The 24,697-nt window shown below is 39.2% G+C and overlaps 1 long non-coding RNA gene across 1 annotated transcript; it reads right to left on the minus strand.

The window, feature by feature from the left end:
• Positions 1-1,198: 1,198 nt before the first annotated feature.
• On the minus strand, positions 1,199-2,846 carry LOC108263324 (uncharacterized). Its single transcript, XR_001812141.2, has 3 exons — positions 2,745-2,846; positions 2,220-2,294; positions 1,199-2,122 (listed from the first exon to the last, which is right to left on the minus strand). It is a non-coding gene; the product is annotated as an uncharacterized LOC108263324 (long non-coding RNA).
• Between the last annotated feature and the right edge of the window lie 21,851 nt (positions 2,847-24,697).

A 24,697-nucleotide genomic window follows, 5' to 3' on the forward strand; every position in this document is an offset into this window, starting at 1 on the left:
GAATTTACTTAGGTCAAATGTGTACATTGATTCCACATGATTGAACATTAACATAATTTGTTTTTGTACATCCAACATCATTTATTCAAGTATTTTCATATATGATCAGAATGAAAACTCAACGCTCTCGCTTGAACTGACAGTTGAAGCCAGGTCACTGATGCGCTGCAACAGCCACTGTTGCGCTATTCTATTGCACATGTTCTACTCAGGTTAGTTTAATACTATAGCTATAGTTCCAGTCAGCACCAACGTCAAGATTTTATTAACGTAAACCAATTACATTGTACTATGAATTGATCACATGCACTCTACATAATTTAATCTAGTAATTAGAACCTTGTTTAAATTAAGTTTAGTATAAGCAATGAAATTACATTTTGATGAGAAATGTAATGTTTTTATATAAAGTCATATGCAATATATTCTCTTAAATCTGACAGACCACACATTGCTTTTTTTCTACCCCAAGTGTTGGGCAGTATCTTGTTATTGCATTCTTATGGTCTCTCAGTGCAATTGAAATTTTTGCTTTGCCTGGAACACTCAAGGACATTCTGAGACATGTTCAAAAGCCTCTTTAGTCTTGCCATAGCTGTGTGCTTCAACATGCTTTCATGCTAAGCTATATGTATGCCCCAGTCTGTGGTCCATTACACTTCGGAACAGTTTCTCTTCCTCTTTTAAAGCCTTTCTATAATTTGTCCTGTTCAGCATTGCTGCAGTCTCCCACTCCTTGCCTCAGAGAAGTTGGTATTAGTGGGGGTTTTTTTGCCTCCCTGGACAAGGCACTTCTTTTCTGGCCACCAAGTTTGAAGTCTAAATACTACTGAATTCTGGCTAACTCAGAAAAGTCTCCAGCACAGCACCAGAAATTGAACATGGGCTTTTAGCAATGGGGCAGAGAACGATGGTTTCCTTGAGACAAGTACAGAAGCACAACTTGACAGGACATGGCTGGAAAGCACATAATAAAACCCTTCACACTGCAGCTGCAGGCAGAGGCAAGTCACGGAGCATCCAATGTACATTTTGTACTGGACATGTCTCACAGTGCATCAAATTCTTATCTCTCTGCCCCTGCATATCTCCAGAGCTCAGCACTGGTTCCCCCAGGCTTTAAAGGAGAAGTGGTCTCCCCCACAACCTCAACCCAGAAAACACACACAAACCCACACACAACCTCAGTAACCAAAAGTTAGTTTTCTCTCTCTCTTTTTTGTTTTAAAGCTTGTTAAGCTCCTTTTTTTTTAGGGTATTTATTTTTTGTTTAAAATAATTGAAGTACAGTACATTTGTACAGTATATCAAGAGATATGCATGTTGAAATGCCTGGTGTGAGCCTCATAATTTGTCAACATGCTACAAGGCATAAAATCCATGCACATGCATACACAGACACAAATCCAATTTAAACAAATATTAAAAATAGAATATGTAGATGACAACATAAAAAAAAACACAATAAAATAGGGTGACCATATTCTGGTTTTATATTGAATGTCATTCTTTTGAATATCCATGGAATAAAATATTGGATGCCATGAGCGTACCTGCTACCATCATTTACACATTTGAATGGTCATGTAATTCAAAGCTATACAATAACATGAAATAAAAAATTACCTTATATGGCCATTGTTTTGAGTCAGGATAGCGGCCATTTACTGCTACTGTCAAGCAAATGTTTGATGCCATACACAACAGTGCTTTGTGTCTGCTGAGAATAGGCTAATGGTTGAAAGGCAGGAACTTGGTGAGATGGCGGGAATGAGCGATGGGTTAAAGCAATACAAATATGCACACAGGATACAGGGGCGCACGGTGGCTTAGTGGTTAGCACGTTCAGGGGTTCGATTCCCACCGTGACCGTGTGTGCGGCATTCTCCCCATGCTGCAAGGGTTTCCTCCGGTACTCCGGTTTCTTCCCCCAGTCCAAAGACATGCATGGTAGGCTGATTGGCATGTCCAACTTGTCCATAGTGTATGAATGGATGTGCGAGTGCGTGTGTGAGTGTGCCCTGCGATGGATTGGCACCCTGTCCAGGGTGTACCCTGCCCAGGGTGTACCCTGCCTTTTGCCCAATGCTCCCTGGGATAGGCTCCAGGTTTCCCTGTGACCCTGAAAAGGAGTAAGCAGTATAGAAGATGGATGGATGCAGTATTAGGCCATAAGTACATCATAATGAAACTGAAGCTGAATTCTGACAAAGTCTCACTTTGTCAAATTGCAAAAACTCCTTGGACGATGACAAGTAAATTCCTATCAAAGGTCATGCTGGCTTGGATGTCACCTGGGTAAACATGGGTTGTGTTAAATGTTAATTTACAAGGGCAAACTGATAAGTGGGCTACTGTAACAAAAAAAATAATTGAGACAAGAAACAAATCAACAGGTACAAAACAGACAAAGGAATAACAGCAACACTGCCATAATCAACAAAATATCCTCCATTCCTGTTTGTCTCTTTGACTCACTTTCACATCTCTATCAGCACATAATATAACCATATACTTTCTTTTATAAATTCAAAGATTGATTTCAAATTACCTACCATTACAATGTTTCATCTGAGGGAGTATATTCAGGAATCCATTACACTAGTTGTAAGCAAAGCCAAAACTAAACAAACCCAAACAAAACTACCGTCACTAAACATTAAACAGAAACTACAAAACTGTTCCCCAACACTCTACCTAACCCAAAACCAGGAGAAAAGTGATAAAGAAAATGACATACGCACCCACTTCCAGCAGTTGTAGCAAGATTATATACAGCCTACACAGTCAGTAGACAACCACACTAGCGAAAGGATTTCGCCCATTCTCTTTTCTTTTATACTCCACCTTCAGGACCCGCACCACCTGTAGCACTCAGCAGCCCAGCATGGTGATGGCTCCCCCTAGGGAGAGGGAGGACAGACACAAATAAACAAGACAATACAAAGCAAAAATACATATAAAGTGTTCCATAACATCTAATAATGTGTGGTCCACCTCACTGATATCCCTAAACTTTCCATTTTAGTGATGACATCTCGTTTATTTCTAACACAGCAAAATTACAGACTGAAATTACTATTTTGAAGAAATAAGTAATTATGTTTTTTTTGTTTGTTTGTTTTGTTTTTTGTTTTGGTCTGAGTAGACTTGTAAGTTTCCAAACAGAATGATGCAATAGCATTATATAATGCAGTAAATGGCACACAAGAAACCACTAACAGAAATGATCTCCAACAGGAAATTTAGCACTGAAATTAAGCCAACACTTCAATTTGTACTTAAGTATATTGCCTCCAAATGGAACATGAGTTAATAAAAATAGGAAACAATCAGAGCAAAGTAATCTACAATCAAATTCACTTTATAAGTAACAATAAGACCCTATTTACCACTAAATTAATCCCCAAGGAAGCAATTAAATACACACTAGCAGCTAATTTAAATGATTGGCATTGACATCAGTGTTTGCATTCAGACCAAACATTTCTAATGTGGCCTTTTAGATTTCAAAACTAGGAAGTGATTATGAAACACTACAAAACCCTTTCATCGCCATTTTACCCATGATTGACACAGCCAAGCCTTTCTTTTGTTCATCATCCACCAGTGCACATATGAGGGATTCCACAATCTCTGTTGTCCTTTGAAATAGAAGGCTCTTTAGTAAGTAAGAAAGCTGGAATTAATTTATAGCATCTGCTTTGACTTACATTTTAAGAAACACATAGGCCAAATTTAAAAATAAAACAAAAGCAAATGAGCAGTGGGATATGCTGGCAGCGAGTGTTCTTTTGGAGAAAGAGTCTGAGGAAAAGCAGATTAAAGCTTAAGGCAGAAGGGGCTTGGATCAGGACTTGGAATATGCAAATTAAAGGATGAGTGAAACTAGATGACTACAAAACATTTTATGCTCCATGGCATCTTTAGGGACATACCCAGGCTCTCTGTGCCATGCAAAGAAGGCAGATTAGTTAAAAGCTAAATGGGCTGTGTTAAAAAAAAAAAAGACTGCTAATGTATTAATGTGCAATGTTTTTTATGCAGGTACAAGTATATATAGTATTTACACAGTCTACATATTTTTGCAGTGTGTTTTTTGTACATACACTATGTGTGTAGTTCATATCAATGTAAAATACTTTATTATATAATGAACAGTCTACATTGTAAATGCTTTCCATGTTTTAGCTTTTATTTTCTTGGAGTACACATCTATTGAGGACCAAACATGCAGAAATTCAAAATAAATACATACATAAATAAACAGATAAATAAATAAATGTAATAATAGGAAAATGAATAAAGGAATAAATGACCTGATAAAACAAATATAATTCATTTTGAATTGCATTTAATCTTAAATTTATTACTGTATTACTTTTTGATGGAAAGTAGGTAATAACATTATAAACTAAGAAACGTGATGATAAAGCACACACTAAAGCAGCAACAGGAGAAAATGTCATGATTTTGCACGTGTGCGCTGAAGGGGAAACAGGGGCACTGAACTCTCCTGAACACACTTTCTGGAAAATCATGGTCACTACAAAATAATTCAACATAATGTGAATTAGTGAAAATAACTTACAACTCTCCAACGTTTCACAGTGGTAAGTTTTAATTTTGTAACTCTCTTCCCTTTCAGATACAATGTTATAGCTGTTTAATTTGGCTTATGAAATCAACAGACAAAAAGACACAAAATACAGACAGGTAACTGTGTCAAGGGAATGTGCATTACTCTGCATGTTTATAAGTAAAAATTCCCACAGCTGAATATCAATACATGCACAAACAGATTCAATACACACTAAAGGAAAAGCCAAACATTACAAAGCATCATATGACCCCTTTAAACATCAACACTCTATGTTTCACTCTGTTGCAACACTTGTGAAACTAGCACAAAGGTGGGGGGGGGGGGGGGGGGGGGGGGTTCTCTATCTCTTTTAGTTCTATTTTTTTGTTTGTTTGTTAAACTGTTATGGCAAAAGTATGAAATGTATAATATAAATGTATGATAGTTTAATCATAGAATAAATGTGATCAGGCAGAAGTACTTTGTATTGATTTGCAGTGACTCTTCCTTCTTAGGGCACAAGTAATGCCAAACCATGTCAGCACAATTTTTCACACAGTGTAACAGACCCACATTTTTTTTCCTTTAATTTATCACCCAACTGTAGTGTTCCTACATGACCTGCAGAAACTGGGTAGTGAAACCAACTGTGGTAACATAGTGAAATTAACAATGGTAACAATAGTAGCTTTTAATAATTAAGAAAGCAAAGAAAAGGAAACAAGTGTTCATAGTATGTTCCTACCAGGTTCTGTGAAAGTTCTACCAGAATCAGTTCATAATGGGTACAAAAGCTATTCCATTGTGCTCCATCCACTTTTATCTGACTATGGGTCAATGTTTCTAATCTCTCCTATTTTTATTTAGTTTTATTTAGTCTCTCCTATTTTTATTTAGTAACATAGTAATCCAGGTAATGAAAAATGAGTAGGGGCAATCATGAATAAAGGAAAGGGTGATGCATTAGATATGTTGCATCTGATTAACCTGCAGTCAATCAATTGGAAGGTCTTTCTTGTGGCTGAAGTTGTAGTGCAGACCTCCCCTGCTATTTTCCCCCATAGCAAGAGTTATGATCATCTGCCACTTATGAAATGTCAAAGCCTCATTAAGCTTCCAGCACTCCGAGACACTTTTCATGAGGAAGAGATAAAAACAGCAATATGATAATGAAGTAAAACATGCAGATGAACAAGAAAATGAAATAAAGTTAGCTGGAAAAGGAGCAAAAAAAATAAGTAAAAGAAAAAAAATGTCAATGTAGGCTCTTCTTTTCAGCTTTGAGGAGTCCTACAGAGCTAATTTAATAGACTATGTTTAACAGTGTGCCAGTCTGTTTACAATTCGCTCTCTGCATAATACAGCCCACTTCAAAGCAGTCTTCTTCTAGAACAAATGGTGCATGTGTGCATGCATGGATGCTTTTAGAAAGATAAATAAAAAAAATGTAGGGCTGACCCTCTCAAATTCTGAACTGTGCATGTACATATGGTGGATATACTCAACAGTGTCATGCAGCACAAGTGTCTTATAGACTATACTTTGCGTATATTTTATTTGTTTGTTTTTTTTTCCCAAGTGCATCGGCGCTTGACTGCACAAGTGTTGGTCTAAATGGTGAAGCAATTTTACAAAGCCTAGATCTCTGTCTCTTGATAGATATGATATGACTAAAAAAAAGTTATTAAAAGTTATAAAGTTATATATATATATATATATATATATATATATATATATATATATATATATATATATATATATATATATAATTTGCACAGGTTAACTTTTCAATATACTGTGAAATTAAAGCATAGAACAAATAAACAATCATGGAATCATTTTGTTCAACAAAATTTCACCTAAATTTTTGACTTGTTAAAGTAGCCACGTTTTGCAGATATAACAGCAGAACATACTCATGGCATTCTTTCTACAATGGAAATCATATATTGTTTGGATCGTTCTTCCCAACACTGTTGCAGAAGTTCCCACAAATTTGTTGCAAGTGTAGGTTGCTTTGCTTTCACCCTTCTGTCCAGTTCATCCCAAACCAGCTTGATGGGGTTTATGTCTGCAGACTGTGCTGGACATTCCATGATTTGAAACCTTACCTACTTGTTCTTTTTTTCTAAGGTATTTCTGACATAGCCTGGAGGTATGTTTGGGGTCATTATCTTGTTGTAGGATGAACCCCTGACCAACTAGGCATATACCAGAGGATATTACATGACACTGCAAAATGCTGTGGTGGCAGTTTTGGTTCAGGATGTCGCTCACTCTGCAATTCACCAACTCTGGATCCGGCAAAAGAGCCCCAGACCATCACGCTTCCTCCTCCATGTTTGACAGTTGCTGTTGCACACCAAGGAACCATCCTTATCCCTATGTGATTGCGTACAAAACCCGAAGATTTCAAATCTTGATTCATCAGTCCATAAGATATTCCAGTCTTCAGTAGTCCACTGACACCTTGGCTTTCTTTGCAATTTCTCTAAAGAAAAGGCCTACATTTATATGGGTTATAATGATCTGTCTATCTTCCTTTGTTAATTGCATTTTTCTCACCATTATGATAGATATACTACTTCCTGCAGTACAATACTGTCCAAATAATGCTTAAGAGGGTGTAGTAACACAGTCTGTTCAAACACTGCTTTTATACAGACAGAGAGTTTGTAAGTAATCAACAAAAGTTGGGACACTTGTAGGAATTGTTAGGCTCAACTTTCAAGGTTAATTTACTTCCACTGCTGCAGAACAGCTGTAAGTTTTAAAACTTGTTCCCTAAAAAAGCCTTTTTGTATAACTCTGAAATTTCAGGTTTTCGTATCCTAAACTTTTTTTAACCTCTGCCAGTTTACCGCTAACCTTTGTACCATTTCAGGTTATTCACTGGACTTGAACTTAAATTTGAATAACAACTGGACTAATGGGGGTATTCCAAAACTTTTGACCAGTAGTGTATGTATGTATGTGTGTGTGTGTGTATATATATATATATATATATATATATATATATATATATATATATATATATATATATATGAATGAGAGAGAAGCGGGGGGGGGGGGGCACTTGGCATAGATGGGACACATTTTTCAAGGGCATTCCAATACAATTAAATTGTGCTTTGGCTAACTTTCCCATCAGTCCTTAAAATTTAGAAATCAAAGATTGATTTTGGATGTCAGCCAATTTCATTTGATCAGAAGTGCATTAAATGGTAGGGAAGAAAGCAGATTGAATTCAAAGTTCAACTATTTGTGATGTTAGTTATATAGCCATATGAAACCAGGCAAGAAAGTAGAATACTTGTCATGCTGCTGGGTGTTTCTGTTTAATGGATGAAAATTGCAGTGTTTTCACATGTAAAATGATGCATAGTCTGGGCTGTATCTATTTTCTTTGTATCTGTTTTGGCTATTTAATTGTACTCATATATTAATATAAATATGATGCCCAAAGAGGTAATTGAATTTTCACATTTTAAATTCAGGAGATAACTTGACTTCATTTTCCATGCAATATATGGCCAAATATTAATAACCTGTCAGAATATCAGTCTCCTAAATTTACTGAAATGACATTGATCCTCACATTTGCTTCATTTTTTAGCTTTTATGTGAAATATGCAATCAAAATGAGAGAAGCTTGTTTTCTTTCTCCTTCCTTAAATCAATAAGTACATGCATTGATCTGACAATGTGTATATTTGGGTATTTCCGTGAAACATTCTTTTGAGACTATTCTTGAAAACATCTGTATTTGGCTCTCTGTAAGTTTGATATTAGGTCATGCATCTTTACCCAGGAAACAGGCAAAAAAAAAAAAAACAGTATTCCAACCATACTGATCAAATCAGGCATTTTTACACTTGGCCCGAATACCTGAGTCTGCATACAGGTCGAGGGAGAGGCTCATCATTGCAGATTTGTTTTCATGTACTGTAGAAGAATTCTTTCCAAACCATGGATGGATTGTGTAATTCCATATGTCACTTTTGTGCTAGTGGGTTTGCAAAATGGTAGGTGCTAGGTTCATCTATTTTTTTTTCTCTTTGGTACTAACAGTCAAGTGGTATTGAACAGCGCTTTTAGGATGCACTACTTGCCATTGTGCGGGAATACCAGCAAAAGAGAAGCCAATGTCATATAAGAATATTTTTAGCCATGGTCTGGTTTTATATATCAGTAAGGTGTTTCTTATCCTCTGCTGACCCTAAGAACCCTTTCCCTGCCATCATGGATCTTAAAATTCAATATTCAAGAGTTTATGAGAGTCCTTCACAAACCTGATGACCTGTGGGTAAAAATTGTTTTTTAGCCTTCTTGTTCTTGCTTTTGCAGTCCTGTAGCATCTGCCTGATGGTAATAGGGTGAATAGGCTGTGCTGGGGGTGGCTATTGTCCTTAATGATAGGGTGGGCCCTCCTGATGACACTGGCCTGGTAGAGGCTCTCCAGGGTTGGTAAGGTTGTTCCAAAGATGGTTTGGGCAGCTCTCACCACCTGCTATAGAGCTGTGCAGCTTCCAAACCAGATGGTGATGGAGCTGATGAGGATGCTCTCTATTGTAGACCTGTAAAAGTAGGTAAAAGTGGAAGTAAATGGAAGCAAACACCAGACCATTGTTTTCAGAAGGACCACGGCTCAGTTCTCTGGATGTTTCTTGGGCTCAAAAACTGCTTTCTCATTTCACTAAACAGAAAATGTCCCAGAGTCCAGAAATAAAAGTGTGAAAACTGACTTTAATCACAGTAGGCATCACATGTTTACCCAACAGCCTACAGTTCACTGACATGCCCTCACTTTCATTTGTATTCCTGTAAATGTTTCACCAGTTTCAGGAATCCTACTCAAGGACTAGGGTTACCCAGTCCACTGTTTGTCCCAGTTCTGTCTGTTCTTTCTCTGTTGTGTGTGCTAGAATATGTATCAGGGGACAGATGCACACACAGTCAGAAAAAATATCACCTGCAGGCTGCCCTTTCACTGTACTCAACTATACAGGCAGAGGCTTCAGAGAGACTGCTCTGCACTGTAGTGTGGTACTGGTAGTGATACAACCATCGATCCAACACAATCAGTGCAGAATAATCAGTAAAAAAATAAATATGGGACACAGCTCACAAGTATTCATAGTAAAAGCTTCACCCAGACTGCCTGCTTTTATTTAGGTCTAGTTATTTTTGTCATGTAGCCTACATGCAGGCTGGTTGTGCTTGAATATTCTGGTCTTTGTTTTCAAAGTTTATTTATTTATTTGTTTGCTTTTTTATTATTACATCTCAGCGGGTCAGTATACAGTAAAGTATTAAGTTCAGTTGTGAATTGTTACTACTTTAATCATTGTCAACAAAAGAAATCTTAAATGTACAGTATGTAGTTGTATGAAGCAAAATGAGCTCAACATAATTGGTATGAAATCAAGATGACTAATATATAGCATCTTGTAGTCTTTGGTTTTGGGGTGGGGTACACGGTGGCTTAGTGGTTAGCACGTTTGCCTCACACCTCCAGGATCTGAGGTTTGAGTCCTGCCGGGGCTGTGTGTGTGGAGTTTGCATGTTCTCCCTGTGTAGTGTGGGTTTCCTCCCCCAGTCCAAAGACATGCATGGTAGGCTGATTGGTGTGTCTAAAGTGTCCACAGTGTATGAAAGGGTATGTGATTGTGCCCTGTGATGGACTGGCACCCTGTCCAGGGTGTACCCTGCCTTGTGCCTGATGCTTCCTGGGATAGGCTCCCTGTGACCCTGAAAAGGAGTAAGTGGTTGAAGATAGATGGTTTTGAGGTGGTTGTGGTTTTGTGTGTGTGGATGGGTGAATGAGAAAGTGTCAAGTGTTTTGCAGAACCACTATGTAAGTGCAGACCATTTACCATTTAACTATCCGCCATTATACAGTTTCTGCATCTTCTGCATATTTGACCTCTTTCCAACAGTGGCTATATGAACCTGAGATCCATCTTTTCACACTTAGGACAACTGAGGGACTGGTACATAACTATTACAAAAGGTGCAAACATTTTGAACAGGATGATTGGTTAATTATAATAAATTGTTATTATTTTTTCTTCCTGGAAACATGTAAATATCATTATGTAGCTTCAGAAGGGCAGTACTAAATGACAAAATGCATCTTTAATACAATAATAACAATTTACACTGATAATTCTGTTCAAAAGTTTACATACCTCTAGCTCTTGCACGTAGTGTGTTGCCTTCTTGAGTATCAGTGAATGTTTGCACCTTTTGTAATAGCCACTTTTGGAAAGAACATGCTGGAAAATCAAATAATGTGCAGGACCTGGATGATTTTTCAGTTTAACAGTGGGTTGTTTAACTTCACAGGACAAACAAGGAACTCATAAACAATTAAAACATACAAACCGTTGTTGATCCTCCAGGTAACGACACACAGTATTAAAAATCAAGCGAATGTAAACTTTTAAACTGGTTCATTTGTGTAAAGTCAGTTATTAATGTGTATTGTGGACTATATGTAAAAATCTGCTATGTGAAATAGCTTATTCAGGGCAGTACTAAATAAAAAGCAAATTTTTATGATCTCTTTTATATATATACTCAGCAAAAAACGAAACATCCTCTTACATTCAACTGTAATATAAATATTCAACAACTGAGACATAAACTGAACAAGTTTCACAGACATTTGACGAACAGAAATGGAATAATGAGTCCCTGAACAATGTGGGGGTCAAGATCAAAAGGAACAGTCAGTATGTGGTGGCCACCAGCTACTTTAAGTACTACAGTGCATCTCATCCTTATGGACTTCACCAGATTTGTCAGTTCTTAGTGTGAGATGTTACTCCACTCTTCTACCAAGGCAAGTTCTCGATCACGTCTGGGGGAAACATAGTTACATGTAATTTTCCACTGCAAAAATGATCAGCTGTCCTTCCTGTCTCCCTGTAGCACTGTCTTAGGCGTCTTACATTATGGACATTGCAGCTTATTGCTCTGGCCACATCTGCAGTCCTCATGTCTCCCTGCATGGCATGTGGCATATTCAGTTGAGCAGGAACCCTAGGCATCTTTCGTCTGGTGTTTTTCAGAGTCAGTTGAACGGTCTCTTTAGTGTCCTAAGTTATTGTAACTGTGACCTTAATTACTTACCGCCTGTAAAGTGTCTTAAGGACTGTTCCATAGGTGCATGTGCAATAATTGTTTATGGTTCACTGAACAAGCATGAAAAACATTGTTTAAACCCTTTACAGTAAAGCTCATTTGGATTTTACAAAATATACAGAAAAGAAAAATACAGAAAAGTCTCCTGAGATAGATAGATATAGATATATAGTTAATTTTTTCCATTATTGGAAAAATCGAAAAGTGGACCTTTCAAATATTTGAACATACTATATATACTTATATATTTGCAGATTCTACAAGGTGTATGTAAACTTACATTTAACTACACCTTTAACCCCTTGGCTGATAAGAGAAAAGTTTTTTTTTTTCTTTGTTTTGTTCTTGTGGCTAATCCATTCAGGAAACCGAGTCTATTGTACTCCTCTTTCCAGTTTCTTTTTACATATATTTTCTGGGAGTATTACATGTGAAACAATCACTATAGGAACTTCATACATATAATTCAACTTTCAACACAAACTAATTAGTCCAGTTTTACCAGCATCACTACTTTAATCTGTATAATAATAAATAACTGCTTCTTTACTAACTGCTTTATCATAGTTAGGCTTGCGGTGGACCTGGAGCCAAATACTGGGAAAACTAGGTGCAAGGTCTGAGAACCCCAGATGAGATATCAGTCCTTCACAGGCCACCATGTGCACACACAATCACACACTCATTCATACTTAAGGACAATTTAGCATAGGGGTAGTTTGGAGGAAACCAGAGAACCTGTAGGAAACCCATGAGAACATGGGGAGAACATGCAAAACTCCACCATATCCCTATGATATTAATAATTACAATAACAAATGAATAATAAATTCCATTTTGAAGCCTTTGCTTCATAATTATGTTTATGAAGACATAATGTTTTAATGAACTGAGTTACTTGTTAGTTGTCACTTTGTCACCCAGTATACATGAAACTGAACATATGCCATTTAATAACAGAAATTTGATCTGAGCCAGTTGTTACTATTCATTTATACATTAAGTTATCTTAATTATCTATCTTATTCTTAAGTAATGGCTTAACCCTGTTCAGGCTCCTGCTGCCTGGAGCCTATCCTGGGAACACTAGGTCCAAGGCAGGAATAGACTCTAATCCATTGCAGTAGCTGTTATTATATCCCTGATAATTACATAGTCTTTTCCTATCTGTGATCTATATGTAATACCACCAGGCACTAAATTTAACTCCCCAAGTAAGTATCCATGCTATGAAAAAGTTCTTGTGTTAAAAGTCAAAACTGCTTCAGTTTTCACACATATAATTACTATGTGTCAAGTTAGTTTAATAGGCATTGAAAAATAATGGACCTAATAACTATAATAATGTGACATTCCTTGAAACTAGGTGTATACTATATGTCGCATATTACACATTGCTCTAATAGTTCTGAAAATATTTAAGTTTCATGGAATTAAAAACAACAATAATAATAATAATAAGAAGAAGAAGAAGAAGAAGAAGAAGAAGAAGAAGAAGAAGAAGAAGAAGAAGTAAAAGAAGAAGAAGAAATGACAGAACTGCTGAGTGGAAAACTGTTGAACCCTTAAAACAGTGTGTAGTACATGAATTGGATTTACTCTGATAGTCAGTTCTCAGTCCTCCTCATCTTACTGGTTCCAGACACAAGAAAGAATCTATACCTCTCACTTAACACAATCAAATATGTTGGTGGAACGAAAGAATTCCCACATGAGACAGGTATCTAATAAAAGAAAGGTCAAAATCAGCAGCTCCTGCAAACATAGGTGGACGCTGACAGGTCTGGTATTTACTCTGCAGGAGTTCCCATTGAGCGGGTGAGCAAACTGAGGAGGAGAAACACGTGCTTCAGTAAGGGAGAGCTCAGTGTATTTGCATTCTGCTCCTCACTGACAGCAGTAGGAGGCAGGTGAGGAGGAACACAGTCTTGGTAATAACTTCATGGTGCAAATATTCTAAAAAAAACAAACAAAAAACAGTGTGGTATTAGAATATAATGGCCAACACACTAGTAAGAAGACCTAGCATTGACCTTAACTAATCCCTCCAAGTAATTTCCATAATAATTTTTGAGATAATAAGTTACCTAACCAGTGTTTATTTTGTGTGTGGGTGTGTGTGTATGTGTGTGTATGTGTGTATATATATATATATATATAAATAAATAAATATATATATATATATATATATATATATATATATATATATATATATATATATATATATATATATATATATAAAATGACTACCAGCGCAATATTGTGTAGGTCCCTCTTGTGGGACAGCTCTGGAACAAATTAAGAGATCACTGCAAAATTTATTATAAGTTTCTCCGGTTTTACTATTTATAGTTATGTGTTTGGTAAAATTAACATTTTTGTTTTATTCTATAAACTACTGACAACATTTCTCCCAAATTACAAATAAAAATATTGTAATTTAGAGCATTTATTTGCTAAAAATGACAATTGATCAAAATAACAAAAAAAGATGCAGCGTTGTCAGACCTCAAATAATGCGAAGAAAATAAGTAAATGGCACACTTATAAGTTCATATTAATTTTTCAAACAACACAATACTAATGTTTTAACTTAAGAGTTTATAAATCAGTATTTGGTGGAATAACCCTGATTTTCAGTCACAGCTTTCATGCATCTTGGCATGCTCTCCATCAGTCTTTCACATCAATGTTGGGTGACTTTATGCCACTCATGGCGCAAAAATTGAAGCAGTTCAGTTTTGTTTGATGGCTTATGACCATCCATGTTCCTCTTGAACACCTTCCACAGGTTTTCAATAGGGTTCATGACAGGGTTTTGATCTAGTGGTCCTCCATCCACACCTTGATTGACCTGGCTGTGTGGAATGGAGCATTGTCCTTCTGGAAAAAAAACAATCCTCAGAGTTGAGGAACACTGTCCAAGCAGAAGGAAGCAAATCTTCTTCCAGGACAACCTTGTATGTGGCTTGATTCATGAATCCTTCACAAAGACAAATCTGCCTGATTCCAGCCTTGCTGAAGCACCCCCTGATCATCACCGATCTTCCACCAAATGTCACAGTGGGTGCGAGACACTGTTGCTTGTAGGCCTCTCCATGTCTCTGACTAACCTTTAGATGACCAGTTGTTGGGCAAAGCTGAGAATTTGACTCATCAGAGAAGAGCACCTTACTCCAGTCCTCTACAAACCAATCTTTATGGTCTTTTGCAAACCTCAATCAGGCTCTTCTTTGCTTTTCATTGATGAAGGATTTTTTTCTAGCTTTGCATGAATTCAGCCCTGCCACTAAAAGCCTATTTCAAACCGTCCTTGCCAATGCACTTCACTCCAGTTGCCATTTACCATTCTTTTTGTAGGTCACTTGATGTCAGCCTGCAGTTGGTGAGTGACAATCGAATGAGTTGGTGGTCATCCTGGTTACTGGAGAGTTGTTTTGCCCTCTGCCAGTCTGTAGCTTTGTTGTCCCCAATGTCTGCTGCTTGACCTTGTTCTTATGAACCGCCTTCTTTGAAATGTTAAGGGTGGAAGCAACCTGATGCTCACTGTATCCCTCTGCCAGAAAAGCCAGAATTTAACCAGTTTTTCCTATCAAAACTTTCCTTTTCAACTCTTTTGGCATAGTCAATAGTTATTTTTTTATTTCAATTATTTTTGAGGTACTACTAGCATAGTTGGCAACAATTCTCTTAATCTTAACTGATGCAGTGTGTGTCACAGATTTCCCCTCGCGCTGGGTGCCGGAGAATTCAGCGCACATGAACTGCCCTATGCGCAACAGTGCTCGACTTTGTTTGACGTTGTTTACTGTGACACTTGTTTCTGTGTTTTGCTTTGCTGGCAGTGTGTTAGTAAGCCTTTCTTCTGTGTTCTCATTTCTGGTTCTTTGATCTTGTTTCCAGTTTCTCGGTTTTCGTTTTCTGCCTTTACCATGTTTACCTTGTTTGCCGATCGTCTGACCTTTTGCCTGTTTTTGACCATGATTTTGCCCTACGATTTGGATTTGTCTGCCTGCCACTGTTCATTGAAAGCTTTGACTGCACTTGCACCTGTCTCCAACCCCATCACATTATAATGTGTAGCTTCTCATTTCTTAAACAACCATATCAGAAGATATAGCCCGTGGTCATGGCAAAGATGTTACTGTGTTTTAGAAGAGGCAAAATTTTGGCCTGCATCAAGCAAAGTAAACAATTATGGAGATATTATGGAGATGGTAATCTCCCTGAAACTGGGTTAGGAACTGTCCAATGCATTATTAAAACCTGGAAGGAGAGTGGTGAACTGTCAAATTTGAGGAAGAAATGTGGTCAGAAAAATGAATGTTCAAAATCTTGAATGATCATGATCAGAGATCTTTAAAACACTTGCTGAAGTCAAATCATAAAAAATCGACTCATGGCTATGTTTAACAGTGAGAGCATTTCCACGTGCACAATACAATGAGAATTTACAGGATTGGGATTAAACAGCTGTGTCACCAAATCAGTGTGAGGCTAATCAGATTAAAATGACTTCAATTTGCTAGGGAGCATAAAGATTGGACTGTGGAGAATGGAAAAAGGTCATGTGGTCTGATGAGTCCAGATTTACCCTATTCTGTTCTTGAGTGTTACCAGACTTTATTTGCATTCATGAAGGCATCTCTTCATTGTAGAATTGGACAATGATACGGCTACCTCCACCAGACTGTTATTCACTTTGTGAGAGGTAGTGAAGGGGTTTTTCTTCAGCAAGGAAAGAATTATCTGATCATCTACTTTAGTTATCTTCTGTGCCCTTCCAGGCCTTTTGGTGTTGGTGAGCTCACCAGTGCATTCGTTCTTTTAAAGAATGTACCAAATGACTGATTTGGCCACTCCTAAAGTTTCTGCTATCTCTCTGATATGCCTGTTTTGTTTTTTTTTGGCCTAATGATGGCCTCCTTTACTTGCATCGACACCTGTTTTGACTGCATATTGAGAGTTCCCATGAACAGCTACCAAATGCAAATTCAACGTGTGGAATCAACTCCAGACCTTTTATCTCCTTAATCTGTCATGAAATAATGAGGAAATAGGCCACACCTGGCCATGAAACTGCTTATCGGTCAATTGTCCAATTACTTTTTGATCCTGTCAAAAAATAAAAATAAAAAATGCCTATACTTCCAAAAAGTTGAAAGTGTACAGAGGCAAAATTAAAAAAACGGCAAAAAATTGTGTCCCTGTCCAAATACTTATGGACCAGACTATATTAGGCAGCAAGTGCCTAATCTTGTGGGGTGTTCCTGGTATGCAGTGGTTAATACATAACAAAAGTGGTCCAAGGAATCAGCGACAGGGTCATGGAATGCAAGACTCATTGATGCATATCTGGAGCGAAGGCCAGCCAGGCCAAATGTTTCAGAACACACAGTGCATTGCAGCTTGCTATGTATGGGGATGTGTAGCCACAGACTGGTCAGAATGTCCATGCTGATGCCTTTCCACTGCCTACAATAGGCACAATATGTTTTATACATTATGGCTGACCTGTGTGTGTGTGTGTGTGTGTGTGTGTGTGTGTGAGTGTGTGAGAGTGTCCAAGCCCCCTCTGTTGCATTTAAGGCATTAGTGACCTTCTGTCACAGAATTTGTACCAAGGTCCTTGTGTACAGGGTGTACAAGTGTGATAGCATTTTGTGTCTCCTTTGGCTTTCAGGGTAGCATAACTTCACCTGGGCATCCATTCTACAATACACTGAATGCATCATGTAGGAATATTTTGCCATGTTGAAATGATTGTATTGTGTCCGTTCCAACTCATCTAAATGATACTTGATAGAGCCGACATCTTGCATGACTTGGGTAACAAAATATTTATGTAATACAACCCCAATTCCAATAAAGTTGGGACACTGGGTAAAATGTAAATAAAAAGAATGCAATGATCTGCAAATCTCATAAACCCATATGTCATGCACAATAGAACATAGCTACCAAGTCAAATGTTTAACCTGAAGGAATGTACCATTTTCTGGAAAAAAAAAAAACAGAAGGTAATTTTGCATTTGATAGCCACAACACATCTCAAAAAAGTTCGGACTGGGCAAGAAAAGTCTGTAAAAGTAAGCATTACAAAAATGAAACATCTGGAGGTTAATATGGGTATATAAGATTTGCAAATCATTGCATTCTGTTTTTATTTACATTTAACTGTGTCCCAACTTTTTTGGAATTAAAGTTGTATGTAGGATGGTAGGTGCCTGAGACCAATATTTTTTTCTACAAATGTGCTTTTTTGAAGAAAGACAGAAAGAAAGAAAGACAAATTTATTCAATCTTATTGAAAAGAAAACGAAGGAACAACAAAGAAAGGAAAATGAATGCTTTTTTCAGCCAAATCTGTACTTTAATTGTAATTTTACTTTATATATATATATATATATATATATATATATATATATATATATATATATATATATATATATATATATATATTGGTCTATCTATGTTAAATTCTGTTATGTTCCCTATCCTCCTGAGACCTAGAGAAAAAAAAATGATATTTAGATCATTTAAGTATTCTGGTTCAAAAAAAAATCTTATTTATTTATTTTTATCATCTATCCCTTGTAGTGGACATCAGGTCTTGTTTGACCACAGAATGTAATGATATTGCAGACATTTTCATGTGGATTTCCATTAAAGTTTTTTTTCTTTTCATGAACATTAAATAGAGTTAGATGAAGGAAACACATCTGAACCGTATGGATGGTCCATTTTCTTGTGCGGTTTGGCATCGGGTAATCATGCAGTCACACAAATCAACTCCACTCATGTTTTTGTTCTACTCAGTCACAACAGCAGGTCTAGGCACAGTAACATGACACTTCTCTTTGCTCTATCCCATGGACACTGGAGGCCATCAGAATTGTCTTATTGTCCCGCCACTCAATCACTGCAACCTCTGATGGTTTTCTGACAACCATTTCGGATCCACATTTTCCTTGTTTTTGTAGTTTGGTGTCATCTGACATCTTTAACTTGCACAGTGCAGGGATTCTATTTTTTATAATGGTCCCTGTTCCCAGGAGACCATTTGCTTTCAACATATCCAGTATTTTGACAGAGGTGAAATACCTGTCAAAATACAGGTGTGTTCCTCTTGGAAGTGACTGTGCCATCCGAGCAACTGCAATCCCTCCAATTCCCAGCTGCTGGTCACCGAATGTATTCCGGCCCTTGTAAACTTCAAAATCCAGCACCAGACAATTGGGACTGGCAAGCAGAAATGCTTTCACTGCCCACGCCCCTCATCCCCATTATCGGTGTCACCTTTGAAAGGATAGTTGTGGATCTGGTGGGGTCGCCCCCAAATCTGCCTGGGGTAACAAATACATCCTAGCGATCATCGACTACACCACCAGCTACCCTGAGGCAGTCCTGCTGCAAAAGGCCACCTCCTGAAATATTACCAGAGAACTGGTGCTCCTGTTCAACCGTATGGAGATCCCCAAGGAAATCTTAACCAACTAAGGTATGACTTTTGTCTCTAAACTCATGGGTGACCTGTGTCAGCTGTTGCAGGTGAAACACCTCCAGACCTCTGGCTACCACCCTCAGACCAATGACCTGGTGGAACATTTCAACCAGACCCTCAAATGGAGAGTGTTGGATGAAGATGCCCGAAACTGAGACCTCCTCCTTCCCAGGAGATGCCCCAGATGCTCCTCTTTGGACAGCAACCTCAAGGACTGCTGGATGTGGCCTGTGAAGCTTGGGAAAAGTAACCCTTTCCATTCCACTCCCTGAAGAAGATGCAGGAGCCAATTGACTGGGTCACCGTGATTGTTCTGGAGCAAATGGAGACGGCACAGTGAGAGCTGCAGTGGTCCTATAACTGACTAGTCCAACCCAGGGAATTCGAACCAGGCAACCAGGTACTCCTGCTGCTCCCAAATGCCTCTTGCAAGTTCCTGGCCCACTCGCAGGGCCCTTACACAGTCCTTAAGAGAATAAGCCTAGTCAGCTACCGCCTACAACAGCCCAGTAAGTGCGCAGACACCCAATTGTATCATATAAAGCTATTTTAAAGATGGGTCCAGCCTGCCCCAGCACTTTCCGCCTTCTCTGCTGGCCCTCAGAACCCAACAATCATACCTTGGTCCATCGAGGACAAGACCTCACCCCCAAGCTGCATCAAGAGCTGGGAGAGCTGATGGACCAGTACACCAATATCTTCTTGTCCACCCCAGGCCTAATCTCATACTGTTTCAACACAAGATCAAAATGCCACCAGGAGTGGTGGTCAGACAGCGGCCCTACCACATCCTGTAGGCTTGCTGTCAGACTAATGAGAAGGAAGTCAGCTGGATGATACAGGTTGGGATCATCAAGGAGTCTGCCAGCCCCTGGTCTGGCCCTATAGTAGTGGTTCCGAAGCCCGACAGCAACAGCCGCCTCTGCAATGACTTCTGGGGGCTGAACCAAAGTCTCTGAGTTCGATAGCTACCCCCTTCCCCTAATTGACGACTTGATAGACACCTAGGGAGAGCCCAGTTCATTTCCAGCCTAGACCTGAAGAAGGGCTATTGGCAAGTCGCCCTGGTGCCTGACGCAAAGCCTAAGACCACCTTCATCACTGCCAGTGGCCACTGGCAGTATGGAGTTCTCCTCGTCGGCCTCCACAGGGCACCAGCAACATTCCAGCAGCTGATGGACATTGTTCTGAGGTCACACCACCAGTTCACAGCTGCATACTTGGACAATGTCATCATACACTCCTCCACCTGGGCTGATCATCTCTATCACCTCGGGGAAGTACTCTGAGGTCTCAGAAAGCCAGGCTGCCTGCCAACCTGAAGAAGTGCCATCTGGGGCTGACAGAGGCTCAGTACCTGGGATATCAGTCAGTCAGGGGCTGCTGAAGTGCTGAAGCCACAGGAGAAGAAGCTAGAGGGGACTCATGAAAGAAACAGGTACATGCCTTTCTGAGGCTGGTGGGGTACTACAGGAGATACATGCCTAACTTCTCCTCTCTACCTTTCTCCCTCTCAGACCTTACCAAGAAGGGCCAACCAGACCAGCTGTGGTGGACCAAGGAAACAGAATGGGCATTCGATTCCCTCAAGCAGGCCCTCACCAGCTTGCCTGTCCTCAGAAACCTCAACTTCTCCTTGCCCTTCATCATCCACATGGACACATCAGAAACAGGGCTAGGGGCCATCCTGTTCTCTACGTCAGCAGAAAGCTAACCCCTGCTGAGCAGAAGTACGCCGCTGTAGAACGAGAAGCCCTCGCAGTGAAGTGGGCCATAGAGGAGCTACAGTACTACCTGGCAGGGCACCACTTCACCCTAGTCACCAAACATGCTGCCCTGCAGTGGATGGCCTGGGCAAAAGACATGAATGCCAGATTAACCTGTTGGTTCCTCTCGTTACAAGACTTCTTGTTTCCAGTCCAGCACCGAGTGGGGGCCCAATATGGAAATGCAGATGGCCTCTCCAGAATACATGCCCTCTGGACCAAACTCTAACCATCAGTAGGCTCGGAGTTGAGGGGGAGGGGTACTGTGACCCTGTTTGTTTTGGACAGCAAAGGAGTGTGTGGCTGCAAGGCGGGGTGGCATAAGCACACATGGCTGCCAGCTGATGAGTGGAGTGGCTTCTCCTCACTGTCCTGCAGAAGACAGCCAACTATAAAAGGAAGTAGCAGGGACAGAGGGGTGAGTTTGTTCTCCACAGGCATGGCTGTTAATATATGTCTCTATCTCTCTCGTACCACAGAAGCAGATGCCGGAGAAGAAGCTCCCTGTTTGCACTGCACCAATCGCCATTATCTTCAGCCTGCTCCACAACTCCTAGGTCCTGCCTCACGGCTGCTCCTGCTTGCTCATCGCCCCCCATGTTGGGAAGATGGCAACCTGAACCTCCACTCCAATCCTCTCTGCACCTACACTCCACATCCTGAATTTCTTTCAAAAGAGTACATTTCTCATGCTATTTTGTCTCCAGAGTATCAAGCTTTTAACTGCATGTTTGTGTGTGTGTGTGTGTGTGTGTGTGTGTGTGTGTGTGTGTGTGTGTGTGTGTGTGTGTAAATTCCTCCTTTTCCTTTCTAGACACTGTAATACCAAAAAACATCAGAGCCCTAGCTTACACATTACATTTTATGGACAGCAGGTGTTACTCTGTCCCTGCTCAGGCTCCTCAAAAGCTGATATGTCCTCCTCTGAATTTTCACCTTCCTGCTCTACTGTCAGGCCCTCCTCCACCTCATCTCCTGACAGCTCTACACCTGAATCCCCTTCCACAATTCTAAGTAAAATCCTTTTTTGCCTCACTTAGCCCTCTGGTTTCTGAAGAATGGAAATTGGTTCAAAACAGAAGTTAGTAAGTCCTGGTATCCAGTACAAAGGACACTGAATAAAAGTTGTTTTGAAAGGGTTAAAATTACTGTACATTTTTGAAATCTTACTAAATTGAAGTCAAGAATCTCATGTTGATGAGACAATTTGATTAGTAGCAAGAGAAACATAATATCTGCAAAACACTGATCACTAACCTCCCTTGTTGCCAATGCAGTCTGTGTGCTCTGTTAGCCACACCCCCACAATGGTGGCATCACTAGAAAGCCCAGGATGTCCTCTTGACTCAAATAGATTACATAAATTGTGCTTGACTTAGAGGTCTTCGACTCATGTCCTCCACAGAGGACAAAAATGAATTTCTGGGTCTTAGGAGGCTATAACACAAAAATGTACTCCTCACAAACCATTCCACAAGTTCTTATCCTGCTGCATGTGCCATTATATTCATAGTAGGGATTTGTTAGGCATTCATTTTGACAAATAATAAATAAATCTATTGCAATGAATTATGCATAATGCATGCCAAGTTGCTGGGGTTGGGTAGAACTGCTAACACAGAAACACACTCACAAGCTCTCACCTTTAGATTATCAGATGCACCATATAAAAGGTCTATGGATTTAATGGTTCAATATAACTCACATCTGTAAAAACATCCTTAAATATGTAAATCTTATGTATTGTTTAATATCAGTACAGGACATTACCCCTCACTTCCAGCAGAGTTTTTGGTACCCAGATTACTGATACAAACTCTGCATCTGGTTCATTTCACATCTCCATATGTAAACACACTGGAAACATTAATTTATTAATTTAAACTTTGTGGTTGTGCATATACATGAAGTGTGTTTGGACAGTGGCTCCAATCACTGTGTTACTCCAACTTCATGTAAGGGAGGTGAAGACGGATAAATAGTGCAGAATAAATTAGAAAAAAAATAAAACAAATAACAAATAAACACTAGAAATACCAGAAACTTAAGCTATGAATGCAAGGCATAAACAAGACAATGAAATTAGAGCAAGGAGAGACAAAAGCAAGACAGTGTGAGAGGTGCAAGGCATAAATTAAATAGTGCTTATTAACCAAAAGATGTGAAATAGGTGCGTGTCCAGGTGTCGTGCTCCCATGGTGTGCAATGGTTGCTGGGATATGTAGTCAAGTCCCGGCTACACAAGATCCAATTACAGTCTGTGCTGTGTCTGACCCACTGCCTGAACTAGGAGTCAGCTACTAGGAGCACATGCCCAACAGCTCCAGTAGATCTCTGCTGCTCTGGAGCAGCTCATAAGGAAATGCTTAGAAAATGCTACCAGAACAGCTCATACCCCAGTAAATCGTGAATCCTCTAGCACAAGTTCCAAAAACAGGATCAATAATTCCTTATCTCCCTGTAGCCCTACAAGGCAAATGCAAGGGTTTCTTAATGCCGTGAACATGACTTTTAAGAAGTATCCATTACCTGGTGTCCAGAAGGGAGCCTAAAGAGCTCCTAACATTTTCACCAGGAAAACTGCTTGCATCAAACTATGCACTAATATTTCATACTCATTACAGAAAGTAGATAGAATGAGCAAACACTCAAAACTGCATTCTGTCATTAATATACAGTATTTGGTCCTAATGAAGCCAAGCCCTACAACCACAGGTTCCTAATCCCTGTCTTGCACTACCCCCTGTCTTGCTTACTTTAGTATTTCCTCTGAACAATCATACAAAACTTAACAATAAAACTGTAACAAACTGTAACGTCAGGCAGGGAGGAGGCGGGAAACAGCTAAACGTAAACATAACCGTTAATAATAAACCAAACTCAAACATAAAATAAAACACACAAATGGAACACAAAGTGCACATGTGCATATGTGTGTCTCTCTCTCTTTCTGACACTTCCAGGTGCTCCTTTATTTCTCTCTTGCCCACTGATTAGCCAAGTCTGTGCCAGGTGTGCAAACTCACAACCTGGCTCTCCCTCCTCCTTGTGACAAAAACCTTTTTATTTTTTTTCAAAATGTACATATTTTATTTTTCATTACTGTAACATGAAATATCCATCCATCCTTTGACAACAAAATATCCATCTATCCATTCTCCAATCAGTGGTAATCAACATACAATGCATGTCTTTGAACTGGGGGAGGAAACTGGAGTACATGCAAGCTCCACACACACTAGGCCTAGGTGGGATTCAAACCCCCAACCTCACTGATATGAAGCAAACATGCTAACCACTAAGCCATCATGCCCCCCACAGTGAAATATTTTCAACTGAATATATCATTAAGCAGCACTGTCCTCCATGTTGATTTGTCTCGTTTGCCTCCAAGCTGAAATCTGACTGATGAAACCATGTTTGATGTCACTTATCATTTTTCTAAAAAGTGGAACATTCCTCTTTAACTTTTAGAAGAGCATCAAAGTGATAGGATCACATTCTGCCTTTATCACATAAGATTCCATATGGAACTTGCACAGGGGAAAACGCCTAGTGAAAAAGCAGCCTAAGGTTTCTCAGCTTGTTAACACACACACACACACACACACACACACACACACACACACACACACACACACACACACACACACACACACACACACACACACACACACACACACACACACACACACA

Source organism: Ictalurus punctatus, chromosome 1 (genome assembly GCF_001660625.3).
Source record: "Ictalurus punctatus breed USDA103 chromosome 1, Coco_2.0, whole genome shotgun sequence".
Taxonomy (NCBI): Eukaryota; Metazoa; Chordata; class Actinopteri; order Siluriformes; family Ictaluridae; genus Ictalurus; species Ictalurus punctatus.